The sequence below is a fragment of the Callospermophilus lateralis genome, unplaced genomic scaffold (assembly GCF_048772815.1).
Source record: "Callospermophilus lateralis isolate mCalLat2 unplaced genomic scaffold, mCalLat2.hap1 Scaffold_45, whole genome shotgun sequence".
NCBI lineage: Eukaryota > Metazoa > Chordata > Mammalia > Rodentia > Sciuridae > Callospermophilus > Callospermophilus lateralis.
This window is the reverse complement of record NW_027514398.1, coordinates 1069333-1076457: the sequence shown is the minus strand read 5'-3', so window position 1 is coordinate 1076457 and position 7125 is coordinate 1069333. Positions and strand designations below refer to the sequence as shown.

At 37.9% G+C, this 7125-nt stretch overlaps 1 pseudogene; it reads left to right on the top strand.

The window, feature by feature from the left end:
• Positions 1 to 2497: 2497 nt before the first annotated feature.
• On the top strand, positions 2498 to 3501 carry LOC143388874 (la-related protein 1B pseudogene; annotated as a pseudogene).
• Positions 3502 to 7125: the final 3624 nt, after the last annotated feature.

Sequence of the window (7125 nt, the reverse complement as noted above, 5' to 3'; positions counted from 1 at the left end):
AAATTGAAAACAGAACCACCTTTTATCAACAAGCTTTTCCGTTAAAAATAAAAATAATACCATGCCACTAAAACTCTAAGGAATCTAATCTGAGAACCTGGGAATTCAGTTCAGGGCAGCGATGAAAAGTTGCAATGGAAGTAAAGGACTAGTGAAGCTCAGGAAGAGAGTGGGAAGAAAAATTTGCTCTTCACTTCACATGCTTCCATATGGAGAGATCAGATCATTTTTCAGGCCTCTTGTCCAACTTTATTCAGTTTGGTCCAGAAGAGTAAGAGAGGCTCACTGAAGAGGGATTTGAGGAGATCCCATACAAAAATGGCTTAGTCTCTAGATAATTTTCTAAGCAGCTTATTGAAAAAAGAGTGCTTTCTGGATTGTTAAGAAGCCCATAAACTTACTGGTTAATTTTATTCTAATGTGAATGCTAGGAAACCACAAATACTTCAATATCTATTCTCTGATCTTTTACAACTGATTTGTGAAAGCTGACATTGGACCTCCATTTTTTTTTTTTGATCCTTGAACTTGCCCCTCACTACTTTCATACCATTACTGAGTTTGCAACCTTGCACCAGACACTAAACCCATCCTATCTTAATTTACTCATGTGTGAAATGAAGATGATTTTTGAAGTTCAACTTAGTATTATTAATATGTAGAAGTTCTTAATCTCATTTAGTACATAGTAAACACTATTTAAATGTCATAAATTATTTTTATTTAATTATTTCTTTTACAAATCCAACAGTGAGGGCTAAGACATATCTATGGTTTGTCTCATTTAGGTCTTTGCTATATAAAGAAAGAAATTTGGAATGTACTAAAAGTATAAAATTGACTAGAGTGTGAGGCCTGTATTATGGGAAAATAGGAGGAGGAGTTAGAAAGCTGTTGCTGCAGGCTGGAAGACATGAGATGCTGATAGGAGCTAAATGAACAATTTTGCCAAGATACAATGAATATGGTAGAGAGATTGCTTTGGGCAATCTTTCTAATAGTTTACAACACTGGACACATTTTCATTGTAGTCAGATTACTCTCTCAACAACCTCTAGGCAAACTCCATGTCCTCTCACACAGGTGTCTTCTACCTCGGGTGGATGGAATGGTGGCTTTCAATGTATTGTCTCCATGTCCAAATTCTGGAATCCATATACATTTCACTGTTAAGGAAAACACCATCTTTGTATATTTAACAGAGTAAAAGGTCTTGAGATAGAGATGACCCAGAATAAGAGATAAGAAGAGAAAAATATGGGGCAGACAGAAGAAAATATATGGAGAAGAACTGATGTCTTCCAATGTTATCAGCTATAAAAGAAATAATACAGAGATCCTGAAGGGCCAGAAATTATTAATGTGACTTTAGAATTGGATATAAGGTGAAGGCTGGGAGAAATTGGAGAATCACGATTAAAAGTCTAGATTTTTTAAAGAGACTGTTGGTAGACATGAATTCCAAAACTGATCTGTTGAGAGCTTACATAGAAATCTCTAGTTCCTTAGAAGGTACACATATGCCATAAACAGAATATTAGTATGAGTACTAATACACAGCAGGAGTGGACCTAAGGGCAAAGTGAGAAATATATAATTGGGAATGTGATGAAAGATAACTCTTATTATATAGTGACCAAAACTTGTCTGAGTTTTGTTCTCTTTTATGCAAAGCAGAATTTGTGATGAACTTTAGCTGAAGGGATTTCCAAGGAAAGTGTTAAGGGAACAACCTGATTTTTTTTGCTGGGTATCAAAAAAATATATAAGAAAACAAAAAACAATTTGAGAAAGTAACTGTTAAGCTAAAAAAAAAAAAAAAAAAAAAAACAAATTCATCATTGAAAAAGTACACTCTGGTGATAGGACCAAGGGTCCAGCTGGTCGACTCCCGGCCCGGGCATCTGGCATGCCCTTGACCTCAGTTGCAGCCACGGGCGGACTCTCAGCATCCTGGCCACCACAGAGATGTGCAGCCCAGTCCCCTGGCTCTGGGCGCCCTCTATCAGGGGGGACCTGGGTGGGTAAGGATGTCTGCTCTCCCCCCAGTGTCCTCCGCTCCCTCTCGGGAGGGAGGACCTGCTCATGGCTACGTGGAGAGGGAGTTTATGATGGCCTTGGTGAGCCTACTGGTGGAGCAATTGCCCGGGCCAGAAAGGGAGGGAAAGGAGGCAGCGAGGGCCGCCACAAGCGCGGGAACACGTGGAGAGCCTGCGCAGGTGCTGGGCCACAGTGTGCCACTGGTGGCCATGCCCATGTAGCTGCTGTTGCTTCCCCTAGCATGGGCCAGGGGTCTTGTTGACAGGGAGCCGCCAGCCTTGGCTGACCCTGGGGCGAAGCCGCTGCCGCCCAAGGAGAAGGCCTGGACCAAAAAGCCTCTCTATCACTGGTCCCCTGCCTCCACATGGCAGCCGAAGCCGGTGCTGGAGACCCGACAGACAAAGTTATAAAAGCAGGAAAACTCAACAAATTCCATGAGGTCAGTGATTTTAGCGATATGTCAAACTGGCCAACACGGGGAGAGTTAGCATTGAAAAAACCTTTTGCAGTCTCAAAGTGTCATCAGCCAAAGAAATAAGAAGCCCAAAATTACAAAATAAAAAGAAAAGAAGGTTGAAAAGAGGAGTAACAGTGAGATTGAGAAAATTGGGAAACAAAATTAGATGGTCCCATTGAAAATGTCAGGGACGATGAGGCCCAGTCAAGCACTCAAGGAAAGAGAGCCAATTAACACAAATGGGTATTGCTGCACTTAGATGATGTAAGATCAGAGAGTCAGAAGAGATCTGGATCCCAGAACAGCTCTCAGTGTCAACCTGAAGCAAACAAGTCTTCCCATAATAACAGGAGAAATGACACAGGAAGTTGGAGGCAAGACTGAGGAAAAAAAAAAAAGATGTTGATCAGGATAAAGTATACAGTGTGAGGAGTGAGGAGAGTAATATCTGAGGTTCCTTCAGAAGATGAGGTAGAGGACCAAAATGGAAACAAGACGAGGCAGAGGAAACTCTTGAGTGAACTTTGATTATTCATATGGTTACCGACAACATGGTGAAAGGACAGATCAGCCATTTCAAACAGAAATTAGTGCCAGTATGATGTATTACTATTATGACAGTATGGGTGTACATGTGTATCCTGAGGAAGAAGCATTTCTTTAAGAGTATATTAAGCATTGAATTGAATATTACTTCAGTAGAGAAAACTTGGAACGTGACTTTTTTTGTCAGAGAAAGATGGATGAGCAAGGTTTCTTGCCTATTTCCCTGATTGACTCTCAGAACAAACTTTAACCTCATTTTAGAGGCCCTGAAGGACAGCACAGAAATAGAAGTTGCAGGTGAGAAAATGAGGAGAAAGATAGAACCAGAAAAATGGCCAATCTTGGGCCCTCCTCCCAGCAGTGTGCCACAGACAAACTTCTCTCAGCTGGTGAATTGTCCAAAATTTGTGCAAGGACAAGCCTTTTGCTCACAGATACTCAGGGTGATGATCTACTGATGCCCTGGATGTCATCTGATGGGGATGTGCAGTAGAGCAAGTGGCTCAATGAAATGCATTGTAAATACTGGAACAAAGCATGCTGTAGAGATAGAAGCCAACAGACTGCCTTCTGTGTGAGAGTGTCCACTGTTGACCCCTTGGCTGCATGACAGTGGAGATGACCACCTGTGCCATGACCCAAGACAGAGCTGGAGACTACTGCTGACATTCCAGGAGCTGCCTGCCCTTTCCTGTGTGGCTGGACTGAGATGGCATGGCTACTTTTATTTGAGGGGGAAGCTAATTGTTATCACTGTGGAAATATTTCAAGGTTCTATCTTTTGTTTCCAGGCATATGTACTTGTGTCCATGTCAATAAAGCAGAGAAAGAGGACTGTGTAAATTTTCTCAGCTTGACAGGCCTTTGGCTCTTGGTCTTCCCTTTGCCGTGGTGAACATTGCATAACTCATGTGTTAAGATGTTTCACATGGACTGTAAGATTTATTAATGTGGACATTTAAGGGTTAAGAAATTGAAGAAATAAACAAGGGTATTTTTTTTCATTTTTCTTCAAAATGTATTTTTGATACATCAGTATAAGTCCTGCCCATCAAAAAAGAATTAATGATGGACACTTTAACAAATTTTTATCTCATTTTTCTTTGTCAGCCATGTACTTCTAATGCAGCAAGCAACTTGTTTTAAAAAGTTGAATAAATGTGACATTGTTTGTTTGCTTTTTATTTATTTTGTTTTTTATTGATATATAATAGCAGAATGCATTACAATTCTTATTACATGTACAGATCTCCTTTTTCAAATCTCTGGTTGTACACATAGTATATTCACACCAATTTCTGTCTTTATATATGTACTTTGGATAATAATATTCTTCACATTCAACCATTGTTAATTACCCCATTCCTCCTCCTTTCCCATCCCACCTTTCTGCCCTATCTAGAATTTTTCTATTCCTCCAATGCTTCCCCTTCCTATCCCACTATGAATCAGCTTCCTTATATCAAAGAAAACATTTGGGATTTGGATTTTTAGGATTGGCTAATTTCACTTAGCATTATGTTCTCTAACTCCATCCATTTACCTGCAAATGCCATGATTTTATTCTCTTTTATTTCTGAGAAATACTCCATTGTGTATATATGTCACTTTTTTATCCATTCATCTATTGAAGGAAATCTAGATTAGTTCCACAACTTAGCTATTGTGAATTATGCTGGTAAAAACATTGATGTGGCTGTATTCCTGTAAGATGCTGTATTTAAGTCTTTTGGTTATAGACCGAGGAGAGAAATTGCTGGTTCAAATGATGGTTCCATTTCCAGTTTTCCAAGAAATCTCCATACTGCTTTTAATATTGGCTGTACCAATTTCCATTCCCACCAGCAGTGTATGAGTGTACCTTTTTTCCACATCCTCACTAACAGTTTTATGTTTGTATGCATAATAGCTGCCATTCTGACTGGAGTGAGATGAAATCTTCAAGTGGTTTTGATTTGCAGTTCTTTAATTGCTAGTGATGATGAACATTTTTTCATGTGTTTGTTGATTGTACTGTTTGCTTGTTTTTTAAAGATATAATGGCTGATTATAAAGGTTAGATTTATCTTGGTCCAAGATGACATTTTTAACCAGCTTATGAACAATTATTGGTAAGATGGATAATATGGAAAACACTTTTCCACAGGATAGTTAATTTAAGTCATTCAAGTTGGTGATTCCATTAACCATTTGTGTTATTAATAAAATTATAAAAACTAAATCATGAAAAAAAGACTCAAGCTGTTTAACTTTATGCTGAAAATTTTTGAATCATGGATCTGTTTAAAGATTTTTATCAGAAGTCAAAAATAGAAATGGTGATATCAATTAAATCTCAGTGGAGCACTGTCTTTTCTAATAATGTGTATCTTTGTGATGCATACAGACAGACAAGTGGAGTTTTGAGAATGGTTTAGTACAGAAATACAACTGATAAAAACAGATTTTCTTTTTCTTTCTTTTTTTTTGTGGACTGACAGAAACAGAATTCAGGCATATAATAGAAACCTTTAGATGTCAAAATTCTTTAGGCAAGAATTAAGGATGTTGATCCATTAAGCTGCAAATATGGATGAACCTTTAAGAAAAAAGTAGAATGGACTTGAAGGCAGATGCTGGTGAAGCAAGGGGAAGAGTGAATAAAATAAATGGAATCTGAGGCCTGGGGGTCAATTTTTGACTCTAGCAAGGAGAGTTGCAAGTCATAGATTACCCTCCAGGCCTCAAAACCTAACAGAATTTTTATAACTAGATTTTAACTTGAGACTGGTGAACCTCTCTTACATATAATTTCTTTTTGAAATGGAATATATATATGCTATATCAGTCCTACTATCATAATTTGAAGGCAAATAATTTGCTTTCTAGATTCATGGGTCCACAAGTAGAAAGGAATTTTACCTCAGTTTGGATCATATCCAGATTGTCACCCATTTAAATGCATTAAATGATGAGATTATGGCTTTTGAGCTTATGATACAGAGATGATGATTTAGAGATGATGATAAAAAGATGAGATTCTGGTTGAGATTTTTGGGGATGTCTGGATTGACATATTCAATACATATTGAATATATTTTGCACATAAGCAGAATTTTATAAGGCCGAATTATCAATTCCATAAAGACATTTTCTCATCTCAAACCTTGATATGGTAAATTTTAACTTCTTTGAGAAAAGGATCTTTGCATATGTGAAGACATTGAGATTTTTTTATTAAGAAACCATTTGGATTATCTTAGTCTGGCCTAAATCCAACAAAAGTGATATTATATGGGTATGACAGAGGAATCTTCGATATAGGAGAAAATGAGAACATAAAAAGAAGAAAAGGATGTGATGTGAACAAAGAGGGAGACATAGGTATAGTGTGACTACAATCCAAGAAAGACGAGGAATTTCACCTAAGACAGTATCCCAGAGTAAAATTGAAGTTTTTTCCCTTAACTTCAGAGGGGTAGAGGTATCCTCTAGGCACTCAAGCAGGCAGTAGCAGCCTGTTACTTACAGCCCCTATAATTTCCTGTTCCAGTTCATTAAATCTTAGGCTTTTCTGCAAATACAAGACTCATATGGAAGTCCTTCTGCCAATCAAGAAAGACAACTTAAAGGAGCTAGAAATTGATATGCAAATCTGGATTGCATGAAGGCCATGATAAATTGCTAACTACACGTGGAATTATATTTTGTAGAGTGACATTGTGTAGCAGAAGCAACATAAGCTTTGTTTCTATCTTTTAGTTGAAAACTGTTTCATATTGACTGGCTTTCCTTTAGTCACCAAAGAATAAACAAAGTTCAGAAGCTCAGCCAAATTGACAATCATTTATCTTTGCCTTTCTCTCCTGAGAATGTTATAAATAAGTCAGCTTATACACACAGGCTTCATTCAAAACTTCCATTCTCTGGATAATTTCACATCTCTTTTCTTCTCAGTGATGCTTAAAATGTGGGGACTCCAGAATCACATTCATATAAACACATGTAAATACCCCAGCCTGCCCTTCCCACTACAAACCGCATGGCTACTTCTGTTAGTTTTCCATTGCTGTAATCCACATACCTGAAAAAACAACTTACAA